Source organism: Bombus terrestris, unplaced genomic scaffold (assembly GCF_910591885.1).
Source record: "Bombus terrestris unplaced genomic scaffold, iyBomTerr1.2, whole genome shotgun sequence".
NCBI lineage: Eukaryota > Metazoa > Arthropoda > Insecta > Hymenoptera > Apidae > Bombus > Bombus terrestris.
Window position 1 is genome coordinate 1,766,570 of NW_025963554.1, and position 15,405 is coordinate 1,781,974.

At 29.9% G+C, this 15,405-nt stretch overlaps 1 long non-coding RNA gene across 1 annotated transcript; it reads right to left on the reverse strand.

The window, feature by feature from the left end:
* Positions 1-13,952: 13,952 nt before the first annotated feature.
* LOC125387114 lies at positions 13,953-14,794 on the reverse strand. Its single transcript, XR_007227669.1, has 3 exons — positions 14,457-14,794; positions 14,190-14,237; positions 13,953-14,115 (listed from the first exon to the last, which is right to left on the reverse strand). It is a non-coding gene; the product is annotated as an uncharacterized LOC125387114 (long non-coding RNA).
* Positions 14,795-15,405: the final 611 nt, after the last annotated feature.

Sequence of the window (15,405 nt, forward strand, 5' to 3'; positions counted from 1 at the left end):
TAAAATTATGTAACGTCATACGTTATAACGCAATAGTATATAACGTCATACGTTATAACGTAGTACTATATAACGTTATACGTTATAGTGTAATGCTATAAAACGCTACACGTTGTATAGTAATAGTCTATAACGTTATACGTTATAATGGTATATAACGTTATACGTTATAACGTAGTGCTATATAACGTTACACGTTGTATAGTAATAGTATATAACGTTATACGTTATAGCGTAATGGTATATAACGTTATACGTTATAGCGTAATGGTATATAACGTTATACGTTATAACGTAGTGCTATATAACGTTACACGTTGTATAGTAATAGTATATAACGTTATACGTTATAGCGTAATGGTATATAACGTTATACGTTATAACGTAGTGCAATATAATGTTACACGTCGTATAGTAATAGTATATAACGTTATACGTTATAGCGTAATGGTATACAACGTTATACGTTATAGCGTAATGCAATAAAACGTTACACGTTGTATAGTAATAGTATATAACGTTATACGTTATATCGTAATAGTATATAACGTCATTCGTTATAACGAAGTACTATATAACGTTAAACGTTATAACGAAATACCATATAACGTTATACGTTATAACGTAATAGTATATAACGTCATACGTTATAACGTAATGCAATATACCGTTACACGTTGTATAGTAATAGTATACAATGTTATACGGTATATAGTAATATTATGTAACGTCATACGTTATGACGTAATGCAATAAAACGTTACACGTTGTATAGTAACAGTATATAACGTTATACGGTATATAGTAAAATTATGTAACGTCATACGTTATAACGCAATAGTATATAACGTCATACGTTATAACGTAGTACTATATAACGTTATACGTTATAGTGTAATACTATAAAACGCTACACGTTGTATAGTAATAGTCTATAACGTTATACGTTATAACGTAATGGTATATAACGTTATGCGTTATAACGTAGTGCTATATAACGTTACACGTTGTATAGTAATAGTATATAACGTTATACGTTATAGCGTAATGGTATATAACGTTATACGTTATAACGTATTGCTATATAACGTTACACGTTGTATAGTAATAGTATATAACGTTATACGGTATATAGTAAAGTTATGTAACGTCATACGTTATAACGCAATAGTATATAACGTCATACGTTATAACGTAGTACTATATAACGTTATACGTTATAGTGTAATACTATAAAACGCTACACGTTGTATAGTAATAGTCTATAACGTTATACGTTATAACGTAATACTACATAACGTTATACGTTATAACGTAATGCAATATAACGCTACACGATGTATAGTGATAGTATATAATGTTACACGGTATATAGTAAGATTATGTAACGTCCTACGTTATAACGTAATAGTATATAACGTTATACGTTATATCGTAATAGTATATAATGTTATACGTTATAATGTAATACTATATAACGTTATACGTTATAAAGAAGTACTATATAACGTTATACGTTAAAACGAAATGCTATATAACGCTATACGTTATAACGTAATAGTATATAACGTCATACGTTATAACTTAGTACTATATAACGTCATTCGTTATAACAAAGTACTATGTAACGTTATGCGTTATAACGAAATACTATATAGCGTTATACGTTATAACGAAGTACTATATAACGTTATACGTTATAACGCAATACTATATAACGTTATGCGTTATAGCGTAATGGTATATAACGTTATACGTTATAACGTAGTGCTATTTAACTTTACACGTTGTATAGTAGTAGTATACAATGTTATACGGTATACAGTAATATTATGTAACATCATAAGTTATAACGTAGTACTATATAACGTCATTCGTTATAACGAAGTACTATATAACGTTATACGTTATAACGAAATACTATATAACGTTATACGTTATAACGTAATAGTATATAACGTTATTCGTTATAACGAAGTACTGTATAACGTTATACGATATAACGTAATACTATGTAACGTTACCCGTTGTATAGTAATAGTATATAACGTTATACGTTATATCGTAATAGTATATAACGTCATTCGTTATAACGAAGTACTATATAACGTTAAACGTTATAACGAAATACCATATAACGTTATACGTTATAACGTAATAGTATATAACGTCATACGTTATAACGTAGTGCTATATACCGTTACACATTGTATAGTAATATTATACAATGTTATACGGTGTATAGTAATACTATGTAACGTCATACGTTATAACGTAATACTATATAACGTTACACGTTGTATAGTAATAGTATATAACGTTGTACGATATATAATAATATTATGTAACGTCATACGTTATAACGTAGTAGTATATAAGGTCATTCGTTATAATGAAGTACTATATAACGTTATACTTTATAGCGAAATATTATATAACGTTATACGTTATAACGTAATTGTATATAACGTTATACGTTATAACGTAATTGTATATAACGCCATACGTTATAACGTAATGCAATATAACTTTACACATTGTATAGTAATAGTATACAGTGTTATACAGTAATATTATGTAACGTCATACGTTATAACGTAGTACTATATAACGTCATTGGTTATAACAAAGTACTATATAACGTTATACGTTACAAGGAAAAACTATATAACGTTATACGTTACAAGGAAAAACTATATAACGTTATACGTTACAAGGAAAAACTATATAACGTTATACGTTACAAGGAAAAACTATATAACGTTTTACGTTATAACGTAATAGTATATAACGTCATACGTTAAAACGTAGTGCTATACATCGTTACACGTTGTATAGTAATAGTATACAATGTTATACGGTATATAGTAATATTATCTAACGTCATACGTTATAGCGTAATTGTATATAACGTCATACGTTATAACGTAGTGCTTTATAACGTTGCACGTTGTATAGTAATAGTATATAACGTTATACGTTATAGCGTAATGCCATATAACGTTATACGTTATAACGTAGTGCTATATAACGTTACACGTTGTATAGTAATAGTATATAACGTTATATGTTATAGCTAAATGGTATACAACGTTATACGTTATAGCGTAATGGTATACAACGTTATACGTTATAGCGTATTGCAATAAAACGTTACACGTTGTATAGTAATAGTATATATCGTTGTACGTTATAGCGTAATGGTATATAACGTTATACGTTATAACGTAGTGCTATATAAGGTTGCACGTTGTATAGTAATTGTATATAACGTTATACGTTATAGCGTAATGGTATACAACGTTATACGTTATAACGTAGTGCTATATAACGTTACACGTTGTATAGTAATAGTATAAAACGTTATACGTTATAGCGTAATGGTATACAACGTTATACGTTATAACGTAGTGCTATATAACGTTACACGTTGTATAGTAATAGTATATAACGTTATACGATATATAGTAATATTATGTAACGTCATACGTTATAACGTAGTACTATATAACGTCAATCGTTATAACAAAGTACTATATAACGTTATACTTTATAGCGAAATATTATATAACTTTATACGTTATCACGTAATTGTATATAACGTCATACGTTATAACGTAATAGTATATAATGTTACACGTTATATAGTAATATTATGTAACGTCATACGTTATAACGTAGTACTATATAACGTCATTCGTTATAACGAAGTACTGTATAACGTTATGCGTTATAACGTAATACTATGTAACGTTACCCGTTGTATAGTAATAGTATATAACGTTATACTTTATAACGAAATACTACATATCGTTATACGTTATAACGTATTAGTATATAACGTCATACGTTATGACGTAATGCAATATAACGTTACACGTTGTATAGTAATAGTATATAACGTTATACGGTATATAGTAATATTATGTAACGTCATACGTTATAACGTAGTACTGTATAACGTCATTCGTTATAACGAAATACTGTATAACGTTATACGTTATATCGTAATAGTATATAACGTCATTCGTTATAACGAAGTACTATATAACGTTATACGTTATAACGAAATACCATATAACGTTATACGTTATAACGTATTAGTATATAACGTCATACGTTATGATGTAATGCAATATATCGTTACACGTTGCATAGTGATAGTATATAATGTTACACTGTATATAGAAAGATTTTGTAACGTCCTACGTTATAACGTAATAGTATATAACGTTATACGTTATATCGTAATGGTATATAACGTTATACGTTATGTCGTAATAGTATATAACGTTTTACGTTATAATGTAATACTATGAAACGCTACACGTTGTATAGTAATAGTTTATAGCGTTATACGTTATAATGTAATAGTATATAACGTCATACGTTATAACGTAGTACTATATAACGTCATTCGTTATAACGAAGTACTATATAACGTTATACGTTATAACGAAATACTATATAAGGTTATACGTTATAACGTAATAGTATATAACGTCATACGTTATAACGTAGTGCTATTTAACTTTACACGTTGTATAGTTATAGTATACAATGTTATACGGTATATAGTAATATTATGTAACGTCATACGTTATAACGTAGTACTATATAACGGCATTCGATATAACGAAGTACTATATAACGTTATACGTTATAACGAAATACTATATAATGTTATACGTTATAACGTATGAGTATATAACGTCATACGTTATAACGAAATGCAATATAACGTTACACGTTGTATAGTGATAGTATATAATGTTATACGTTATATAGTAATATTATGTAACGTCATACGTTATAACGTAGTAATATATAACGTCATTCGTTATAACGAAGTACTATATAACGTTATACTTTATAGCGAAATATTATATAACGTTATACGTTATAACGAAATACTATATAAGGCTATACGTTATAACGTAATAGTATATAACGTCATACGTTATAACGTAATGCAATATAACTTTACACATTGTATAGTAGTAGTATTCAATGTTATACAGTAATATTATCTAACGTCATACGTTATAACGTAGTACTATATAACGTCATTGGTTATAACAAAGTACTATATAACGTTATGCGTTATAACGAAATACTATGTAACGTTATACGTTATAACGAAGTACTATATAACGTTATACGCTATAACGAAATACTATATAACGTTATGCGTTGTATCTTAATGGTACATAACGTTATACGTTATAACGTAGTGCTATATACCGTTACACATTGTATAGTAATATTATACAATGTTATACGGTGTATAGTAATACTATGTAACGTCATACGTTATAACGTAATACTATATAATGTTACACGTTGTATAGTAAAATTATGTAACGTCATACGTTATAACGTAGTACTATATAACGTCAATCGTTATAACAAAGTACTATATAACGTTATACGTTACAAGGAAAAACTATATAACGTTATACGTTACAAGGAAAAACTATATAACGTTATACGTTATAACGTAATAGTATATAACGTCATACGTTAAAACGTAGTGCTATATATCGTTACACGTTGTATAGTAATAGTATACAATGTTATACGGCATATAGTAATATTATGTAACGTCATACGTTATAACGTAGTGCTTTATAACGTTGCACGTTGTATAGTGATAGTATATAACGTTATACGTTATAGCGTAATACTATATAACGTTATACGTTAAAACGTAGTGCTATATAACGTTACACGTTGTAAAGTAATAGTGTAAAACGTTATACGTTATAGCGTAATGGTATATAACGTTATACGTTATAACGTAGTGCAATATAACGTTGCACGTCGTATAGTAATAGTATACAACGTAATACGTTGTAGCGTAATGGTATACAACGTTATACGTTATAGCGTAATGCAATAAAACGTTACACGTTGTATAGTAATAGTATATAACGTTATATGTTATAGCTTAATGGTATACAACGTTATACGTTATAGCATAATGCAATAAAACGTTACACGTTGTATAGTAATGGTATATAACGTTATACGTTAAAGCGTAATGGTATATAACGTTATACGTTATAACGTAGTGCAATATAACGTTGCACGTCGTATAGTAATAGTATACAACGTAATACGTTATAGCGTAATGGTATACAACGTTATACGTTATAGCGTAATGCAATAAAACGTTACACGTTGTATAGTAATAGTATATAACGTTATACGTTATAGCGTAATGGTATATAACGTTATACGTTATAACGTAGTGCTATATATCGTTACACGTTGTATAGTAATAGTATACAATGTTATACGGTATATAGTAATATTATGTAACGTCATACGTTATAAAGTAATTGTATATAACGTCATACGTTATAACGTAGTGCTTTATAACGTTGCACGTTGTATAGTAATAGTATACAATGTTATACGGTATATAGTAAAATTATGTAATGTCATACGTTATAACGTAGTACTATAGAACGTTGTACGTTATAACGTAATACTATATAACGTTACCCGTTGTATAGTGATAGTATATAAATTTATACGTTATACCGAAACACTATATAACGTTATACGTTATAACGAAATACTATATAACGTTATACGTTATAGCGTAATGGTAAACAACGTTATACGTTATAGCGTAATGCAATAAAACGTTACACGTTGTATACTGATAGTATATAACGTTATACGTTATAGCGTAATGGTACACAACGTTATACGTTATAGCGTAATGGTACATAACGTTATACGTTATAACGTAGTGCGATATAACGTTACACGTTGTATAGTAATATTATACAATGTTATTCGGTATATAGTTATATTATGTAACGTCATAAGTTATAACGTAATAGTATATAACGTCGTTGTATAGTGTAGTAACACAATATAATATTGTAAGTAACACAAAACATTGTATGTTGTATAGTAACACAATATAACGTCATACGTTATAACGTAATAGTATATAACGTCATACATTATAACGTAGTGCTATATAACGTTACACGTTGTATAGTAATAGTACACAATGTTATACGGTATATAGTTATATTATGTAACGTCATACGTTATAACGTAGTAGTATATAACGTCATACGTTATATCGTAATAGTATATAACGTTTTACGCTATAACGTAATACTATATAACGTTACACGATGTACAGTAATAGTATATAGCGTAATAGTATATAACGTCATACGTTATGACGTTATGCTATGTAACGTTACACGTTGTATAGTAATAGTATATAACGTTATACTACATAACGTAATAGTATATAACGTTACACGTTGTATAGTAACACAATATAACGTTATACGTTTTAACGTAATAGTACATAACGTTACACGTTATATGGTAATAGTGTATAACGTTATACGTTATAATGTAATACTATAAAATGTTACACGTTGTACAGTAATAGTATATAACGTTATACGGTATATAGTAATAGTATGTAACGTCATATGTTATAACATAATTCTATATAATGTTATACGTTATAACGTAATACTATATAACGTTAAAAGTTATATCGTAATACTATATAACGTTATACGTTATAACGTGATAGTATATAGCGTCATACGTTATAACGTAGTGCTATATATCGTTACACGTTGTATAGTAATAGTATACAATGTTATAAGGTATATAGTTATATTATGTAACGTCATACGTTGTAACGTAATAGTATATAACGTCATACGTTATAACGTAATGATATATAACGTCATACGTTATAACGTAGTGCTACATAACGTTACACATTGTATAGTAATCGTATACAATGTTATACGGTATATAGTTATATTATGTAACGTCATACGTTATAACGTAATAGTATATAACGTCATACGTTATAACGTAATGCAATATAGCGTTACACGTTGTATAGTGATAGTATATAATGTTACACGGTATATAGTAATATTATGTAACTTCATACGTTAGAACGTAATAGTATATAACGTCATACGTTATAACGTAATGCAATATAACGTTACAAGTTGTATAGTGATAGTATATAATGTTACACGGTATATAGTAAATATTATGTAACGTCATATGTTATAACATAATTCTATATAATGTTATACGTTATAACGTAATACTATATAACGTTAAACGTTATATCGTAATACTATATAACGTTATAAGTTATTACGTGATACTATATAACGTTACACGCTGTATAGTAATAGTATGCAATGTTATTTGGTATATAGTAATATTCTGTAACGTCATACGTTATAACGTAATAGTATATAACGTCTTACATTATAACGTAGTGCTATATAACGTTACACGTTGTATAGTAATAGTACACAATGTTATACGGTATATAGTTATATTATGTAACGTCATACGCTATAACGTAGTACTATATAACGTCATACGTTATATCGTAATAGTATATAACGTTTTACGCTATAACGTAATACTATATAACGTTACACGATGTACAGTAATAGTATATAGCGTAATAGTATATAACGTCATACGTTATAACGTTATGCTATGTAACGTTACACGTTGTATAGTAATAGTATATAACGTTATACTACATAACGTAATAGTATATAACGTTACACGTTGTATAGTAACACAATATAACGTTATACGTTTTAACGTAATAGTACATAACGTTACACGATATATGGTAATAGTGTATAACGTTATACGTTATAATGTAATACTATAACATGTTACACGTTGTATAGTAATAGTATATAACGTTATACGGTATATAGTAATAGTATGTAACGTCATATGTTATAACGTAATTCTATATAATGTTATACGTTATAACGTAATACTATATAACGTTAAAAGTTATATCGTAATACTATATAACGTTATACGTTATAACGTAATAGTATATAACGTCATACGTTATAATGTAGTGCTATATATCGTTACACGTTGTATAGTAATATTATACAATGTTATAAGGTATATAGCTATATTATGTAACGTCATACGTTGCAACGAAATACTATATAACGTTATGCGTTATAGCGTAATGGTATATAACGTTATACGTTATAACGTACTGCTATATAACGTTACACGTTGTATAGTAACAGTATACAATGTTATACGGTATATAGTTATATTATGTAACGTCATACGTTGTAACGAAATACTATATAACGTTATGCGTTATAGCGTAATGGTATATAACGTTATACGTTATAACGTACTGCTATATAACGTTACACGTTGTATAGTAACAGTATACAATGTTATACGGTATATAGTTATATTATGTAACGTCATACGTTATAACGTAATAGTATATAACGTCATACGTTATAACGTAATGCAATATAACGTTACACGTTGTATAGTGATAGTATATAATAATACACGGTATATAGTAATATTATGTAACGTCTTATGTTATAACGTAATAGTATATAACGTCATACGTTATAACGTAATGCAGTATAACGTTACACGATGTATAGTGATAGAATATAATGTTAGACGGTATATAGTAATATTATGTAACGTGCTACGTTATAACGTAATAGTATATAGCGTTATACGTTATATCATAATAGTATATAACGTTATAAGTTATATCGTAATAGTATATAACGTTATACGTTATAATGTAATACTGTATAACGTTACACGTTGTATAGTAATACTATATAATGTTATACGGTATATAGTAATATTATGTAACGTCATACGTTATAACGTAATGCAATAAAACGTTACACGTTGTATAGTCATAGTATATAACGTCATACGTTATATCGTTATAGTATATAACGTCATACGTTATATCGTTATAGTATATAACGTCATACGTTATAACGTAATGCAGTATAACGTTACACGATGTATAGTGATAGAATATAATGTTACACGGTATATAGTAATATTATGTAACGTCCTACGTTATAACGTAATAGTATATAACGTTATACGTTATATCGTAATAGTATATAACGTTATACGTTATAATGTAATACTATATAACGTTATACGTTATAACGAAGTACTATATAACGTTGTACGTTATAACGTAATACTATATAACGTTATATGTTATACCGTAATAGTATATAACGTTATACGTTATATCGTAATAGTACATAACGTTATACGTTATAATGTAATACTATATAACGTTATACGTTATAACGAAGTACTATATAACGTTATACGTTATAACGAAGTACTCTATCACGTTTAAACGTTAAAACGTAGTAGTATATAACGTTATACGCTATAACGTAATTCTATATAACGTTACACGATGTATAGTACTAGTACACAACGTAGTAGTATATAACGTCATACGTTATAACGTAATACTAAATCACATTATACTTTATAACGTTATACTATATAACATTATACGTTATAATGTTATACTCTATAACGTTATAAGTTATAACGTAAGACTATACAACGTTATACGTTATAACGTAGTACTAGATAACGTTATACGTTATAACGTTACACTATATAACGTTATACGTTTTATCGTAATACTATATAACGTTACACGATATAATGTTATACTATATAACGTTATACTTTGTGACGAAATACTATATAACGCTACACGATTTATAGTAATAGTGTATAACGTTATACGTTATAGCGTAATAGTATATAACGTCATACGTTATAACGTAATAGTATATAACGTCATACGTTATAACGTAGTGCTATATATCGTTACACGTTGTATAGTAATAGTATACAATGTTATACGGTATATAGTCATATTATGGAACGTCATACGTTATAACGTACTGCTGTATAACGTTACGCGTTGTATAGTAACAGTATACAATGTTATACGGTATACAGTTATATTATGTAACGTCATACGTTATAACGTAATACTATATAACGTTAAAAGTTATATCGTAATACTATATACCGTTATACGTTATAACGTAATATTATATAACGTCATACGTTATAACGTAATGCAATATAACGTTACACGTTGTATAGTGATAGTATATAACGTTATACGATATAGCGTAATATATAACGTTGCACTTTGTATAGTAATATTATATAACGTTATACGTTATAACGTAATAGTATATAACGTTATACGTTATATCGTAATAGTGTCTAACGTTATACTTTATAATGTAATACTATAAAACGTTACACGTTGTATAGTGATAGCATATAGCGTTATACGTTATAACGTAATAGTGTATAACGTTATACGTTATATCGTAATAGTGTCTAACGTTATACGTTATAACGTAATACTATAAAACGTTACACGTTGTATGGTAATAGTATATAACGCTATACGTTAAACCGTAATAGTATGTTACGTTATACGTTATGTCGTAATACTATATAGCGTTACGCGTTGTATAGTAATAGTATATAACGTTATACGTTATAACGTAATGGTATATAATGTTATATGTTATATCGTAATACTATATAACGTTACACGATATAACGTTTTACTGTATAACGTTATACGTTATAACGTAATACTATATAACGTTAAACGTTGTATAGTAATAGTGTCACGTCCCGCGTTCCGCACGTGACGCCACGAACCAATAACTTATGACCAATAATATTAAATTAACTAATAACTAACCAATCAGAATAAGAAGAATTATACGACAGACAATCAAAATGAAATAAATGAATCAATTAGAAGTAACACTACAACCAATCAGCAATGACATATAAAATACAAATAAAGTGAAATAATTAAATGAACCAATAAATAAAACAAGCCGCGATTCAAATGTATGAGATTTCTCTGCGAAAACACATGTATATACACACACGTGTATGCATATCTGTGTGTGTGACCTACTTCGTGAATCTGAATAATTGGTAATCTAATAAAATATAAAAGAAATAAAATATACTACACTACATCAGCATTCTAATAAAAGTGAAAATTGTATACAAGGTTGGTCTGCGACGCACACATATATAGATATACACATGCGTATGCGTATCTTTGGGAAAAATTCATAATATATATATGTCGGAGATGAAAGAATACTGGAACCTTCCCTTCGGAACTTTGGGAAGACCCCTAGTGTTGTAATTTAGATTTCACCATAGCCGAATTAAGAAACTGTTGTCATTCGATTCGACTGTACTTATTTGAGATTTATGATAGTGAGCTCGGGCTCGAGGCGACAACCAGTCGCCGAACGTAGTCGCGGTCAAGGGATGAACGTTTTGTCTAACAAAGGCATGAAGTAACTCTATAGCTCTCCTTAAAAGAAATACTTAGGACGGGGCACGACGGTAAGCATTTCAACGATTTCTGTCCCGTGGATCGCCACACGCAGACTCTATTCTTTGAGTAAGATGATTACCAGATGTCGACGCGTCTCCACAGTACATGTTCAGCTAGCCCGAGGACCTGCTATAAATCTTAAGATCTGTTTAACTAAAGTCCTTCAAACCGACAAACAGTCCTCGTCCCAACTACGAGAAAATAGGAGAAATCTATTTTTCTCACCAACGACGCTTCCTCTTCTCGAACTTTCTCTTAAGGGCGGCTAGCACCCTTCCCTAACCACCAACATGGAAATTAACCAATTAACAGTAACGCCAATTTCCCTCACTTTCCGAATGAAGGCTTCTCTCCACGAATCCGATGATTTCGTGCCCTTGGGCACACCCGTCATAGTTTTCCTCGACAGCGTTACCGTGATGGAGAACCACTCTCCGGTACGATCTCAAAGACGATTCAAGTAACTCTCAGATACGTAGTGATTGCCTCGTGCATTAACATTGAGTACAACTTAGACGCTGAAGAAAAGTAGAGTTCGTCATCCCCTTGACCGCGGATTCGTTAGTGAGCCTAGAATCATTGTCATTAGCTTCTCGAGTATCTAATTATCGCGATTACTTGTCCAATTCCATCATAGTCATATTTGCACTAGTAAATATCTCCTCTATTGCATAATGATCACGTCTAGCGCCAATAGGGATTCGTTTCACGCCCTCAACCCTAACTCAAATCTTAACGCCAACCCGACATATATATATATATGTATGTATACGTTATTAAACCATTAAAACACAAAGAAATAAATATATAGAATTACATTTCTACGAACCCAGAGAATTATATACGAAATCCACATTATGGAATATTCAACCAATTAACGATCCGAGAAACAATGAGAATAACAATACACGCACATATACATATGCATATATATATTTTACATAATGGAAAATTACATTGTGAAATGTATATATATATATACACATATTATTATATCGAACAACTACTCATCTAATATACAAAACCACCTTGTGAAAATTACATTACTGAACATTCAACTAAACCAACTGAAGATTTAATATAATAATATATAATAATATAATAATAATATATATATATATACATAGATATGTGAAATAGCGTTGTATATAACCAGAAACAATACAAATGTCACACGACTTCTTCAACAACTTCGACTCTTCGTTCCTGCCGACAACACCTCACACGATGACTGCGTCTTCTAGGGCCACTTACGGATTCTTTACAATTCTTCTTCTTCTTGCACTGAAATATCATATGCAGTGAATAAAACACGAAAGAAGCAGGATGAACTAAATAAAAGAAATCATAACAAGATACACACTGAGACAGTCCGCATGGGAACCTCTGACAAAGATACCTCCGTATCTATCATTAAACGCATAATAATCAAGATGCACAAACCTCAATTGGAAGTCGACACCACTCACAGCGTGCCAATGCAAGGGAGGAAAACGAATGAAATTGTATTTCGTGAAGACGTTTCAACACTTTCCATAGATCAGAAACTGGAGTTACACAACTAATAACCTAATAACAAGAAAGTAATATAAAATATACACGATTTAATATATAGCAAATATGGACATATAAATCTACAAGGAGCAAAATGTATCTCATATTGTCAAATAAAACCAAATTGTCAAAAGATCATTAGGACACGACGCCAACGAAGGTGCCACTGTGCCTACTTGGGTGGAAAACCGCCCCTTCAGCATCTTCCTTCGCACATATTCACACACGCACGTCGATCACGTCATCTCGTACCATTCACATATCTTCCTCCTCTTGCGCTAAAACAAATTCACAAGTTTAAGGAAACAAACAACATGCGAAACGAGATAGAATACTAAAAACACATACTCACACAGTTCGCACAGGCGCGGACGCTTTTGTGTCCATGACTCAACATAACCTGTAATCCCCAAAAGAAGATAAAAACCTCAATAAACTAAAATACCGAAATAGCGATCGCATACTAAAAATCACTGATCGAGATTCATATAACCAAAATTCATAGCACGCCATTATGAATACAAGATAACCTCAAAATATAAAACTATACAACTTTATAATTAAATCAAACCCTCATGATCACACTACAACGACTTCAAAATGATATATTAAAACTCACCATTATGTAAAAATACTTTATTGGAAGAAACAAGAAATAACGCGTGCTACACATACAAAAGCCACGGCGGAACTGCGAGATGACCACCGCTATGAAGGGTTACAAGAGCATCGCAGATGCAACTTCGGCAAAGACCCGTTGCTACACGCGTATGGAAAGTCCTTGCAATTTTGACAAAACGGATTGCACGTGCCTTGATCGTTCCCATTGGCATCAGCAGGAAAGGATTCGGAAGGATTGCAGACGCAATCTCGGCGAAAGACAAACCACTGCAATATCCACATTTTATCACGTATTTTGAATGTTTCCATCAGCATCGAAAAGGTATACGAGAAATCAACAACATCCAACACGGCGTGGGATGAAGCAAACAAGACATCTGCAATCATCAAAATCCACGTTCTCTCATGGAAACTCTAAAAAACCTGCAGCATTGCGATTCCCACCGGAACGAACTGTCACGTGACTGTCATCCCATTGGGGATGTCATTATAAAAAGCGTAGCGACACAATTCAAATCAGAGTAATTGTTAGCGTTCGGGAGAATTTAGCGAAAAATAAAGAAGAGTAGATTAATTGTTAGCGTTCGGGAGAATTTAGCGAAAATAAGGAGAGTAATTGTTAGTGGTTCAGTTAGAATAAAGAAGAGTAATTGTGAAAAGAGAGTAACTGCCATTAGTTGGTTTAGTTAGAATAGAGTGAGATTAATTGTTACCGTTCGGTAGAATTTAGCGAAAATAGAATAGAGTAATTGTTAGCGTCCGGGAGAATTTAACGAAATTAAAAAGGAGTAATTGTGATCAGTTGATTCAGTTAGAATAAAGAGATAGAATGGAGTAAATGTGATTAGTTGGTTCAGTAGAATAATTTAGATAAAAATAAAGAAGAATAATTGTTAGTGGTTCAGTTAGAATAAGAGAATAATCGGAATAATTGATATTAGTTGAAT